We start from the raw sequence: 14,804 nt of genomic DNA, 5'->3' as shown, positions 1-14,804 counted from the left end.
AACCGGAATAGCATCCTTCACTTAACTTTATGGCAAGAAAAGACTCATTCCAAAGAGTGAGTAGAAACACGTAAAACCTTTCAAGAGAGTTCAGCCTGTGTTCTGGGTCTGAACAAATTCAGTCCTATTTCTTATCCCGTAACTCCTGTGTCTATGGAACTGGGCAATGAAAATGAATGTTCTAAATAATGACCTGAGGTGCTGCAAAGGTCTGAAGTGCCTCACAAATCATCAAAGAAAGATTAAATTATGTCCCATACTTATCAAAGCCGAAAAGGGAACTAATAATGTATTTTACAAACAGTTGCTCCAGGAGCTGAAACTGAAAACATGACAGTGTTTAACCCCAATTTAATAGAAAAATTCACAAGAAGGCCCCACTCCTAAAGCTTTCCAGTTAACTGAGGGTTCTTTTGCATATTGAGAATGGGTATGAAAAGCTGTTATGTATTAGGTTTTCTTTGAGGCAGACCTCCTGAATGGAATCAGCATTTTAACCACATCTCCAGGGGATTCCTAGGCACACTGAAGTGGAGAAGCCCTGGCCTGGGGGACTGATCTATCTGTTAGAGATGGAGGCACCCCCTTTCCATGAACAGGCCCTCCAGGGACCACAGCTAATGCTTATTTTATGTTCTAGGCACTCTGCTAAGAACCTCACATGACTTATCTCACTTTAGTCCTTCAACAGTCCTATGGAGGCTGTATAAAAATTACTCCCAATTCACAGATAAGGAAACTGAGATACAAAACCATTAAGCAATTTGCCCAAACTCATGCACACAAAGTTGTTGAACCAGGGTTCACATTTGGTTGCCACTTCTTAGTACAGGACACTATTCAGTCTTTCTTACTCAGGCTTTGGGTCATCTACAAGACGGGCAGATGTGGAGTTCTGTGGGTCCTACCCCTGTGTTTTTTCTTTATCCTTTCCAGAAACCCTGGAATTTCCTGCTTGAAATTCCCACGGAATCTAGGTGGTGGAATGACTTCCAAAAGTTAATGGCATAATCCTGGGCGCAGTGCAGCCTTTCTGACATTCCACATTATATTTTATAATAAAAAAATACCAAAAAGCAAAACTGAGACCGTCATATTTATCTGAAATCCCATCTTTCAGACATAATACGTGTTAAGTTTGGAGGTTTACTCTTAAATGACTCAAAATAGCTCAACTAAAGGGGACTTATTTAAAAGTAGGGAGAGGAGGCAAACAGTGACACCCCTCCTTCCACCCATGAAAGTCTCACGAAGCACATATTCTCTCTTTCTTGTTTGCTATTCCTCTCCTTTCTGCAGACAAGCCTCTCTCTGCTTACTCGTACTCTTCCACTTGCAGGTGAATGAAAATGGCCACTCCAGCCCCGATTCAACAATAGTCTTCAGTTCACATATCAACAATTGTGTGAGTATGGTCTTTGTGTCTCTTATTTTCGATTCTCCAGTCAGAGAATTCTAGGCTATTAATTGGTTCCTCAGGTTAATCAGCCAAAGTTAAGTTTTTATTAAAACGGGGCCAAGAAGGTCATCCCTTTGGGTAGGGATTGTGGGTGGGGGTAACTCCAAATATGGATTGTGGACTGGGCAACCACCCTTAAATGTGTCTATTACCATTTTGTGCATGTGTGTGTGAGGAAGATTGGCCCTGAGCTAACCTCCATGCCAAACTCCCTCTATTTTGTGTATGGGATGCCACCACAGCATGGCTTGATAAGTGGTGTATATGTCCTTGCCTGGGATCCGAACCTGCGAACCCCAAACTACCAAAACAGAGCACACAAACTTCACTATGCCACCGGGCTAGCCCCTATTACAATTTTTTAATATAAATATGAGGTCATACCTCTTTTATCTATTTTTTGCCCTTCGTATTTTGCCAACATACTTCCCTGTCTATAGATATTACGGTCCCTCGTTACTTTGAGTGATAGTGTAATATCCATTGTTTGCTCTGCCTCAGTTGGCTCAACTGTTTGCTACTGCTGGCTATTCTTTCCTCCAGGTATTTGCCAGTATGGTCAATGCTGCTACAGCAACCTTGTCATAAATCTTTGTGTCCAGTTTAAATTATTTTTTTAGGATAAATTCTTAAAAAGCAAAATAGCTAGGTTAAGAAGTATGAACATTTTAAAGCTCTAGAAATACGTACTATCTTACCTTCCAGAAAAGCTTCACCAGTTCCTACTCCTACGAGCAGTGAAGTGAGCCTTCCTCCACCCTCACCAGCACTGGCGATTATTCTTTTTTGTCTTTGCCAATTTGATAGGCAAATACTGAGCTCATCGTTCCTTTAATCTGTGTTCTTACTGAGGGAGAACAATTTTTCATACATTCATGGGTTTTTTGTATTTCTTATTTTGCACCACACTTCTTTTTAAAAGCTCAACTGTACTTTACACAGGAAGAAGATTTCAGCAGTTGTCATTGGTTGATCTGCTTGGTCCTTACTCCAGTTGCAACTTGTGGCCTCCTTTATTTGATTACCTCCCCTAAAGATAAACGGACATTAATGTTTCTCCCTTAGGATAATATTATTTGACTCTTAAAACAATATGTAAAGCTAGCCTTTAGTTTGTTACATATCATTGTCCCATCAACCCTTTATGGGGATGTACTAAGGGAGGTGAATTGATCTTCCAAGCTATGTGATGTGCCTGAGACCAGAATACCCAGCTAGGTTGGAATGGTGGGACTGGGGTGAAGGAAGAATGTAAGAGACGTCAAGTTCGTCTACTCCTAAAGTAGTTGCAGTTCTTAAAAGAAGAGAGATTTTCTTACCACTGTGATCTCTAAGGAGGGCAAGAGAAATCTGTATGGGAAGTTGACTCTTTGTCTTCATTTCTTGTTTTATATCTAGCATTGAAAGGAAGGACTCGTATCTCCATTAAAGTTGAAGAGAGGGTAATATTGACTCTCCTCACAATTACTTCCTGAGACTTAGATATGATTCAGGATAGAACACTCCCGAAATATTAGATTGAGGAGAGAGTAAGCTCATTGAGAATCATAGGCCAAGACATTTTGAGGAATGCAGGATGGTGGAGCTTGGCTGCACAGCTCAGAGATGTCCTTCTGTATAGGCAGTAGCCTCTGTGGTTTGGTTCAACAGGGTTTCTTAAGCTTCCCTCATGATAAACATCACTTGATCCATTTGCTACAAATAGACATTCCCAGGCTCCTTCTGAGACCCACTGATTCGGACTCTTCAGGCAAGGTCTGATGATTGTACTATCAGGGAAGTTTGGAAAACACCAATTTTAAAAGGTCTGTGGGAAGGCCTCTTGTAGGAGACAGCTTTTAGGCTATCCAGCCAGCCTATAAGATACCCACCAATACAACTCCTTACCTGTAGGTAGGACCCTAGCATTCATGTTTGAGCTATGTCACCCTCATGTCCCTGGCCATGAAGGGAGCCAAGTTGTACCAGACAGATTATCTGTTGGCAAATTTAAAAAATCACCGACACTTTACTGGAACCTTTATGTTGAAGATCAATTGAAGTTAATGCATCTTCTATTTTAAAAATGCAAATTCTTCTGAAAAGAGTGAGGCTATCAAACACTCATAATTTAATACAAATTACTTCAACTGGATTGCTGCAAAGTGAGAGAATAGGAGTATTATTTGTAGGGCAAAGGGTGAGGAGTGGGCAAAGAAGGTGACGTGGGGATGGACAGACTAGACGAAGAGTCACAGTAATGGTTTTACAGACCCACAGGAGAGCATGAAGACTGGACATGGTCATTTCTATCTGGTTTTTACACGTTTTCTCTTTGCGATAGTGAGAGTGCAAGTATTTCCAACTTAGGTGGATCCGTCCACCATTTGTGACACAGTGTGGATGTCAGATGGCATTTAGGACCTGTCAGGTTCAGTTTTTGTTGCTGTGAAAAATAGCTGGTTAAGAGTTTTGAATTGAAGCCTAAAAACGTGAATGGGCTATTTGAAGATACCTCAATGTTTTCAATAGAGTTGACTCAGCTACATTTGACTACAGATCTTCGTCAACTTGTGGTGGGGTTACATCCTGATAAACCCATTGTAAACTGACAATATCATAAGTTGAAAATGCATTTAATACACCTAACCTACCGAACAACATAGGTTAGCCTAGCCTACCTTAAACGTGCTCAGAATACTTAACGTTAGCCTATAGTTGGGCAAAATCATCTAACACAAAGCCTATTTTATAATAGAGTGTTGAATGTCTCATGGAATGTATTGAATACTGTACTGAAAGTGAGAAACAGAATACTTATATGGGTATACCAACAGCTGTAAGTGTATCGGTTGTTTACCCTTGTGATCTCGTGGCTGACTGGGGGCTATATAGCTCACTGGGCTGCCCAGCATCATGAGAAAGTATCCTACTGTATATTGCTAGCCCAGGAAAAGGTCAAAATCCAAAATTCAAAGTACAGTTTCTACTGAATGCATATTGCTTTCGCATCATTGTGAAGTCGAAAATTTATAAATCGAACCATCAGAAGTCAAGAATCATCTGTAGTCAACTCATTGCACAATTAATTATGTTTACCTCTTGCTCATCACACAGGCAAGACAAATTCTTCCTCAGCAGAGATTTGACAATGGGTCCCTAACTCTTAAGGCTGGGTGCATGTATCTCTTCTGAGTTTCTTGGTCCATTTTTCCCTCTTGTTCATATTTAAAAGGCTTATGGACTCCCTCAGGAAGTTGTCTCGTGTTCCATTATGATCTCAATTTCTAGACTTTCCTATGGAGTCAGTAAGTTGTTAAAAGCTCACCTTTTGCTTCCTGAAGTTTCTCTTTTGTTTTCTGAATGTTTAGTCCTCTTGGAATTTCACTCTAAGGTTCCCAGAAAGCCAAAAGTGTGAACTTACTCTAGGCAGTTTGATGTAATTAAAATTTATCTGATGGTCTTGGTGATACATTTGGAAAAAGAGTATCTGAGGACTGGTCCTGGAAGTCCAATCCTAGATCCCTGGCTGAGTTCACAGAAAAACACATTGCAAGGAGGACACATCTGATCTCTTGGAGCCAAAAAGCCCCTGAGGCTGTATTCTGCCCGAGAATGGCTGGCTGTGGCCCCCTGGTGCTGGTTCTTTACCTGTGGGCTGGGAAGGCAGATGAGAGTGAAGCTTAAAAAATCTGTGCTTTCTTAGTACCTTCTTAACGTGGGGTATAACATAATGCGGCAAGTTGCATGTATAATAAATTCCTTTTTATTAACTCACGTAGGTTTTGGGGTACTTTGCAAATATGAACTCCCAACTCTCACTACATCTGTGCATTATTTCTCTCCTTTATGACTGGGCAAACAGCGGCACAAAGAGATGCAAGGACTTGTCCGAGATCACCAAGTTAGTGAAATCAGTAGAGCTAAGAGAGTGATTGTCCCTTACTGCACCCCTTGCCCAGCCAGTCCACCCTCACACCTTGTCTTCCATCACAGCTGCCGTTCACAGCTCCCTAGGAATAGGGAAATTTGAATGCAGATGAAGGAAAAAGAAATTGTTTCAGTCCAGTGTCCTCTTAATATTAATCCAAACCTGTGCTGTTGGGTTAGCAGCACCCATGTGATTTAATATAATCATGATTAAACTAATTCTAAAGAAAACGTATATGTACAGTACACTAAAACTAATGCATACTTGGGGAGGAAACTGCCGACTCAAGTGAAATATACATTTATTTCAACCACATGAACCGTAGTGGTTGCTACTTGTTTCTTTCTGTTCACTCAGGGATTAAATTGAGTTTAAGCAGCCCGGAACAGTTTGATGACTCCTGCTTTCAGCCATGGAAGCTGCCAGGTGTCCTGCCTCTAGAATCTGACACCCTATCGGCGAGGATAACAATCCACACTGAGATCCTTTGGCTCTTTTTAGGCCCATCTACAGACTGATTTATGGTAGCATTGGCAGTGACATGAGAAATAAATCTGAATGATGCAGAGCTGAGAGCATGAGCTTTGGAGACAAATGGTCTGAGGTTTGAATTCTGCCATTCAGTAATGGTGTGATTGGGAGCTCCCTGAGGGTTATCTTTCAGGTGAGGATTAAACAGCATATGATAGGTGGGTAATAATCATAGTACTAAAAATGACAATTATTAAAGCAGCTACCATTAAATGAGTGCTTACTACACACCAACCACTGTGCTAAGTGATCTCACTTAATCTTTACAATAACAGTAGGAGATGATTACTGCTAATAAATGTATACTTAGTGTCAGTTGCTTTCTTTCTCGGCTAGGTGCTGGTTACATGCAGACGTTGTACTAGGTGCTGGTGATTCAAGGTCTGATAGGTCATGATCCCTTCTCTCAAGGAGTTCTCGTTTTCCTGGGGAGGTGGGGAAGAAGACAAAGGAAATACAACATGACAAGGGCTATCTGGGGTATGATGGGAGCAAATAGGGAGGAGAATATAAAACACCCTGGGAGTCAGGGAAGGCTGAGTCCTCCAGACTGTGCGATCAGAGAGGTTGCTGAACTGCTAGAGGTCATGGGCTTCTGAGTTCAAGTCCAGTGCCCTCTACTGATCCCTGTTTCCTGGATGGGCATTGTCACCAAGACAGGGCTCTGGAAAGCTTCTTCCCAAGGAAAGGATTACTTAAGAAAAAAAAGCAAACCCCAAACATGTTTTATCGTGAAAATTTTCAAATTCACAAAAATAGAGAGACTAGAATAGACCCCTTGGCCTATCCTCAGATTCAACAATTATCAGCATTTTCCCGCATCAGCTATGTGAAAGGACACTTTTAATGGAAGTGATTCTGTAGCAGGCTCTGCTGGTGATTCCAAAGAAACTGAATAGATCCCACGTCCATCTCCCCTTGTCCTATGTCCAAAGGGTGAATCCTCTCCCTTCCTTCCGTTGTGAAGACATTCCTTGATTCTAACAGAGGAGCGAGTGTGGAGTCTGTGATCCAAGAGTAAAATGGCCCCCACGTATGCTGGAGTAGCATCTCTTTTTAAATTAAAGAAAGCCTTACTATTGCTGTAATCAGATTTGCATATAAGTCTTCCTTCCTTTCTTTTTTTTTTTTCACATCAATCATAATGCCCGCTTTGGTGAACAATGCCTTAATCATCATGTGGTCTGCATAGTATGGACATCTTTAACAAATCGATTGGACACAATGGGCATCTTAGTTAAGATGCTGGACCTCATCAGGTAACTGTTGTCACCCGCATCTATTACTTGGCAATCATCTGGTGAAAGATAGATCTGATTGTGAAAATAGGTTTGGACTTTGTCTTTTTTTTTTTTTCCCTTTTCTTCTGTCAGCCGTGGTCCCAGGAAAGGAGTCTGTGTCAGGCAGCATGCCCTGAGTGGTGATTTTGAAGTCTAAGCATTTTGAGTGCTTAGGCTACTAACCCATGGAATTTATTTCATGGTGCATTTTTTTTAATTATTACAAAAGGATTGATTGAGCTTATGAAACAAGAGTAAGTCATTTCTGGAAGGGAAATCCTTTTTAGCATTCAGTAAAGAGACCTACTGAAGTTTGCCAAAGTTAGAATAGGGCTGCTCTTGTTAAGGAGGAGGTGATGGGGCACAGGAGAAAGCATTTTGGATTGTCACACGGAGTCTCAGATTCAAGGCCCAGCCTCTGCTTTTGACGAGCCAGGTATTTGGCAAGGCACGCACACCTCTGAGTCTCAGTTACCTTGCTTATAAAATATGCAAGATCCTTTTAGTCTCTGACATTTTGTGATTATTTAAGAGGGTTTGATACAGTGTGGTGGTTAAAAGCAGGGTCTTTTGGAATCAGGTAAAGGATTTCAGGGTTTCAGGCTTATGTCAGCGGCTTGTTAGCTGTGTGATCTTGAAAAACTCAACCTTTCTGGTCTCCATTTTTGTCATCCGTAAGACAGGTACAATAGTTACAGCTACAGCCCACACTTCCTAGAAGATTAAATGTACTGTGTTTAGTATAGTATCTGGTGCATTTAAACTCTCAATAAACGGGAGCTATTATTATGTGTCCTTGTTGTCCTTTATACCATATTCTACCTAAATAACCAGAGATCCAGGAAGAAAAACAAAGCCCTCAACAAAATTTTACAGAAACACGAAGCAAAATCCTTCTTCCCAGTTCGCACTATTTTCACAAACATGTTGCTCTGATACAGTGCTGGCGTACGGGGAGAAAAGACATGCTATTAGCTCGTGGCCAGGTCTGTGCTCCATTCCTAATTTCATTCATTTAAACAACCGACCAGCATTCACTGAATGCCTTCTAGGTTCTTGACATTCTACTGGCCTCCAGGTTGAAACGGCAAATGTGACATCTTTTTTGCTATTACGGGGCTTACAGAAGAGAGGGCGCAAGTAGACTGAACCAATGTTGTCACATTACCTTGTTCACGGGTCTTTCTTTCCTCGTGCTTTATGGAAAGCCTTTCAGATTTGGAACTCAGAGGCTGGTGCCAGTTTTTAAGGTTGCCCTAAAGTCGAATTTCTCTGGGAGCTTCTTTGGTTCAGATGTGTCACTGCTTCTGTTCTCAGTCCACACAACCTCAGATTTTCCTTAAAAAGAGCTTATTTGGAAGAATATTTGTTTTGTTTTGTTTTTTTGAGGAAGATTAGCCCTGAGCTAACTGCTGCCAATCCTCCTTTTTTCGCTAAGGAAGCCTGGCCCTGAGCTCACATCCATACCCATCTTCCTCTACTTTATATGTGGGACGCCTACCACAGCATGGCGTGCCAAGTGGTGCCATGTCCGCACCCGGGATCCGAACCGGCGAACCCTGGGCCGCTGAAGTAGAAAGTGCGCACTTAACCGCTGCGCCACTGGGCCGGCCCCAAGGAAGAATATTTGAAACAAACTGGGAAAACGTGTGGCTGTTTGTACAGTTATTTGAAACAAGCAAGCAGCAAACAAAACAAGAAGAAGGAGTAGCTTTGTTCCACTTTAAAAAATAGTAAACTTAGTTAACTTACCCTGAGTCCTCACTACATGCCAGGCAGTGCTCTAAGTTCTGTGTGTGTAATAATTCATTAATCCTCATAACAGCCCTGTTAAGCAGCTTCTATAATAATGCCTGTTTGGCTGGTGAGAAAACCAAGGGACAGATAGGTTGAGTAATTTGCTGGTCAGACAACTAGTACATGGCTGAATTGAGATTTAATCTCTTGCAGTCTGACCCCAGAACCAGGCTCGTAACCAGTAGCTTCTGGATGGCACAGGATACTCATAATAATTTTCTATTGTCTTATTAAATATTGAACTCAAAAAAATTAAATCACTGCAGATTGCAAATATGATTCAAACTTTTATTAAATGTCAGAATATCGAATCTTTGGATGCATTTTACTTCTGGGCAATTATCCAGGTTTGAAGCATGTATTTAAGAATTTGCTGCTGTGATTATTGTATTGACTTATAGTCAAATCAGATCAGATTACACAGTGAGGAAAATTAAATTACTGACACACTTTTGGGCGGACGCCTTTGGATCTTGGTGTGCGAGTTCAGATGTTCTGCCATGGGCCTTCTCCCAGCCTGGGTATTTCCTTTGAACTACCTGCTCCATTGAAAGAGTTGTCATTTAACTTGGAACTTGTGAGTTCTGAAAAGGAAATTTATTCTTTTTCCTTTGGCAAAGTACACGCCCAGCATAAATAAATGCTCTTGGTTTGTGAGTAAATTTATAGCTACCATCATAACCATTTTCTGTTTCGTTTGGAAAATCTAAAATTGCTAATGACTCCACCATTTTTCCTTCCTAAAAGTTCTCCCAAACGTAATTCTTTTGTGGAAATATAAGATCATTTTCTTTCTGTCTTACTATACTGTACATAGTCATCCTTTAAGACTGCATCTCCACATCCCTTGCTTCTTGAACTCATCTTTCTTCTTCTGACTTTGTCCTCCCTAACCCCTTAAAGCTGGATTTAAAATGGTCCCATTTCCAACCTCATACCTACCTCAGTCCAAAATCAATCCTGGTAGACAGTGTATTAGCCTTACCTTTGGAATTAGTTTACATTCCCAGCCTGGGTGTCCAGCAACATGGCCACAAATGCTGGCCGCCAGTGTTGGCCCTGAGCCCTTCCCCACTGCCCGATACTGACCTGCAACCTCCTGCCTGACATCCCAGCTGACCCTGCCTTAAGAATCTCTTGCTACTGTGTTCGTCCCTTTGGGCTGAAGCTCCACGGATCCACAAACTCTGAACTTCGCCTGACCTCACTATGCCCTTTAATAATTGTGCCTTGAGACTGAGTCTGACTCTCTCTATGCCCAGAGCCTAGGGCAAAGTGTAAGCGGGAATGTTGAGCTGAATGCTCTGTTGCCCATGGGCGCAGTTACACAGGAGTGAGTCCCAAATAAGGGCTCTAGTGGCCATGATGCTCATGATTCTAGAAAAGCAGTTTAAGCATCACCAAATGAGGAAGGAGAAGAAATGCCATGAGCCTAGAGCTGAAGGGGTGCGTTACTATACAAAGGAACAGTTGGACAGAGGTGCCCAGGTTGAAACTCGGGCTGAAGTGAACGGTTGGCGAGCACAGCGGGCAGGGAGGGATCCAGTAGGGAGGACGGTGGTGGGAGGAGGGAACCTTGCAGGGACCTCTTTGCATGCCGGAGAGTGTGCTTCTGTCAGACTGGACTCAGGACCTTCAAGTTTGCAGCTGGCCTGGCTTGTACTTTGGTTCACGATGCCCGTTCCTGCCTGCCCTTTGCTGTGAAGGCCCCAGCAAGTGTCTTGCCTCCCTGAGTCTGGGCTCTGTTTCATTTTCAGTTTAATAGAATTGATGTTACTCACCGCTCCCAGGACACATGGCATTGCTCTGTTTGGCTCTGGCCCTGATTTCAACAGAAGGGGAAAAGAAAAGAGGACTGCCAATAAGGCCATTTCCTTCAACTCTAAGTCCCACTGTGCCTCCTGCTTCTTATGAGTGACAAGCCTGAAGGATTCTGAGTAGAATTTTTGAATTAAAATATTTTATGTTGGGGACTGGCCCCGTGGCCGAGTGGTTAAGTTTGCGTGCTCCGCTGCAGGTGGCCCAGTGTTTCGTTAGTTTGAATCCTGGGCGCCGACATGGCACAGCTCATCAAACCATGCTGAGGCAGCGTCCCATGTGCCACAAGTAGAAGGAGCCACAACGAAGAATATACAACTATGTACCAGGGGGCTTTGGGGAGAAAAAGGAAAAAATAAAATCTTAAAAAAAAAAATATTTTATGTTGTCTATCATAGAACGTAAACAGTGAAGGGAAAAGATGGTCTAATTAAAGTCAGCAAGTGTTTATCAAATATCTAGTATTTATCAGCATTACTTACATCCCTAACCTTGTTATAAAAGGCACAGTCAAAAGTAATATAAAATGTGGTTCCAGACTTCAAGGGCGTGCCCAGAAGTCACTACGACTTAAAATCATAGAATGCACATAGAAATGTGGCTAATATTGCGATATGGGTTGTGGATTTAGATGTATCATGACTCAAATTATGACGACCGAAAAGAAGTCACACAGAAAACCTTTGTTTTCATCTTACTTTCCAGCACTAGTCTTTAAAAGAATTCTAACTTTAAGCTCTAAAGTTCTATGAATGGTTATTGTTATAACTAATGATAAAATCACACGCACACAAGTGTGCATATGCACACAGACTTCTACCTTGCATTGCTAACAAATCGGATCAGCTGTAAAGCTGCTAGGGTGGCCAATGAATGGCTACTGACTAGCTGGGTGATCAGTCCATACATTGTTTGGCAAATCAGATCAAGCCACAAAAAAGTAGCTTCAGATAAAGTGAACGATTTAACATAATTTGCTTTCTCATAGTGAGAGGTTCTATTTAATTTTCACACCCTTGTTGTCTGATGTCCTTTCATGAAATACAGTTGTCTACTTCTCAAAACTTCCCTGCTGGTGAAAGATACGCTTTTTTTTTTTTTTTTTTTTTTTTGGTGAGGAAGACTGGCCCTGAGCTAACATCTGTTGTCAATCTACCTCTTTTTTGCTTGAGGAAGATTGTGGTAGAGCTAACATCTTTGGCAATCTTCTTCTATTTTATGTGTGTGGGACACTGCCACAGCATGGCTTGATGGGTGGTGCATAGGTCCATACCCAGGATCTGAACCTGCGAACCCCTGGCTGCTGAAGAAGAGTGTGTGAACTTAACCACTGTGCCACTGGGCTGGCCTCAAGATATGCATTTATTTTTTTAATACATTCTTAATTTCTGGTCTGTAGGAATAAACTGTGCCTCTGGGAAAGAAATGCATTGCATGGATACACTTTATAAAGGTAAACACAGAAGCATTCTGCTTTCTGTTAATTAATGATAGCGATGTCAAGTTTTTATAGGAAACCAGTTTTGCTTTTGAACACCAGAGAGATCTTTGAGCATAAGAAATATTTCAATTTAGGAAAACTATAGCACAGCCAAAAGTCCAAATGTAACAGGCGAATTACGGTTGGTTTAGAAAATTGGGTGCAATAAGAATTGGTCCATGAATGTTCAGTAAATACAACTGGACTCCTGAAAATATTTTCTTGAAGCTAAAGACAACTCTGAAAGTTGGGATTTGTTCCAGCATTTTCCCAGGAGTTGGAGTTCAGATGCATAGGCTGGGACCATAGGAGGCTGGAGTTGTGAGCAGCCCACTGGGTAGCGCCATGCCTTGGGCGTGCCAATGCCTTGCTGGCTGATGATGGATTGATAGTCCCTGTCTCCAAATGGAGGCTGACTTTGACCTTTTTGCAGAATGGGAGTTTCAGCCTCCTCTTGTTTTTATTCATTAGGAAGTTATTTATGAGTGCTCACTAACGGCGACATGACCTCCTTGATATATTTAAAGCAACCCTAGGCTGGTGTTCTCAAAGGTTTCATTGTACACACAGATGCTTCAAGTCAGCAGGAACTTGGAGTTTGACAGGGTGAGAGGCAAACGATGTGAGGGCTGAGTCATTCTGCAGAGCATGCCAGATAACCCCTCTTATGCAACCGGTTCTATTCTAGTGCCATTACCAACTCTGCACCATCCAGACTGCATCTGCCTTGGGCTTGTGCACAGTTGTCTGCTTGAAGATGTAGTTGGTGATAAAGGAATGATGAAAGTCAGTACAGTTACTGAAAGTGAAAACACAAAAGTCTAGGTTCTCTGAGCGTTCCCAAATGTGTCTGCCCTTTGCCTTCCAGGAATCAGTCCTACAGAGATATTCAAACAAGTGTCCATTAATATATACACAATAAAGTTAATTATAGCATCATGTAGTATTAGAATGACAAACTAGAAACAACCTAAATGGGAGGATGGCCGTAAATCAGGATATAGTTATGCAACGGAATATTATGTAGCTGTGAAAAACAGCCAGTCAGCTTTATATGGATAAGGATGTCCACCATAGGTTGCTGAGGAGAAAACATAAATGGCATATATATATATATATATATATATAAAATATCCCATTTCTGTATTTTAAAAACCTGCATGTATGTAACGGTGCTGCCTTTGGGCACCAGAGTTGGAGGAAGTGAGGGAGAAATCATCACTCTGCCTCTCTGCATTTCTGTATTATTGGAAAGTTGGCAATGAACATGTATTACTTCTGTAACTAAAAATATATTTTAAAAAGGAGATTAAATAATTTAAAAGCTCTTCAGTCAAGATTCCCAGAGTAATCTTGGGATTATACAGTAGCCAAAAAGAATAAATCCATAATTACAAACAGAGCGTCTACGGTAGCTCTAGGGTATGGGACGAAGCATTTCACCCGAGTGTATTTCTAGGAGGCGTGTTCTGTCCTCCGAGAGAAGGGAGGACGGTAAGTCCGAGCTGTTTATTGCTCTGGCCTCTTTGTTCTATCAGTTTGATGATACTATTACTAACACACATTATTCATTTCCTATTTTACAGTTTACAAAGCACTTTTCACGTCTGGAATGATACTCACAACAGAGCTCCGAAGCTCTACTATTATCTACTATTATCCTCATTTTCAGAAAAAGCAATTGAGGTTTAGGGAAGTTAGCTGATGTGCTCTAAATCACACGACTAGTTAGGGCGGACCTCCAGGAGGAGTCAGATAGGGATTCTATCCCCAGTTAGCCGTTAATTCTAGATAAATCACCGTTTTTCTAGGTCTCAGGTTCCTCAACCATAAAACTGGGATGGGGAAGTCTTCTAAGTATGATAGTATACAGTTTTTTAAATGAAACTGTGTAGATACTCCTTAACCCACACGCCCCCCTCCCAATTAACTTTGGGACAATTCCATGGATGTGTTTAAAGATACTTATCCTTTCTATTAGTTTATTTAGGTGTAAGGTAAAGGCTGTATATTTATGCAGAGTTTTAAAGGACGAATTATTGCAGACTGGTGGAAGGGACCCAAGGCGATATGGTCGCATCATGCCTGCCGTGTGCCTCCTTCCCACTTGGCACTGATGAGAACCCAGGAAGCTCCTGGACAACGTGGATGTGTACTAACTCAGGTGGCCATCGCCCACCACGGATGAATTATAGTTCTTCTTTCCGGGCCTTGGAGATTTCAGCTGCTTACATAAGGATTCCACTTGAATTAGAGTAGAGAGATGGTTTTATACAGATCTAGTTGGTACCTGGTAGCTCTAAATAAATATTTGCTAAATAACTGAATTTACAGCATGGATATTTGGCAATGGGTCAGAGTAAAAGAAATGGGCTTTTATTATGACTGAACTGTTGGCTCAGTCTTGTTAGTACCATCTCCCAAACATGTGAATCCTAACTGTTCACTAATCAACACAATTTTCATGAGCCTAAACCCATAGGGCTGTGTTTTGAGATGAAGGTTTTGTTTTTATTCTGGTATGGTGAG

At 41.6% G+C, this 14,804-nt stretch overlaps 1 protein-coding gene across 3 annotated transcripts in view; it reads left to right on the top strand.

Moving 5' to 3' along the window:
* TMEM178A (transmembrane protein 178A) overlaps window positions 1-14,804 on the top strand; it is a 235,876-nt gene that overhangs the window by 152,452 nt on the left and 68,620 nt on the right. For all 3 annotated transcript variants that reach the window (XM_070512208.1, XM_070512209.1, XM_044772286.2), the window contains one exon: window positions 1,340-1,405. The gene's annotated coding sequence lies outside the window, so the exon portion shown is untranslated. The remainder of the gene's footprint in view (window positions 1-1,339; window positions 1,406-14,804) is intronic.

This window comes from Equus asinus, chromosome 6, assembly GCF_041296235.1.
Source record: "Equus asinus isolate D_3611 breed Donkey chromosome 6, EquAss-T2T_v2, whole genome shotgun sequence".
Taxonomy (NCBI): Eukaryota; Metazoa; Chordata; class Mammalia; order Perissodactyla; family Equidae; genus Equus; species Equus asinus.
The sequence above is the reverse complement of the archived record's forward strand: the minus strand, read 5'-3'. Positions and strand labels throughout refer to the sequence as shown.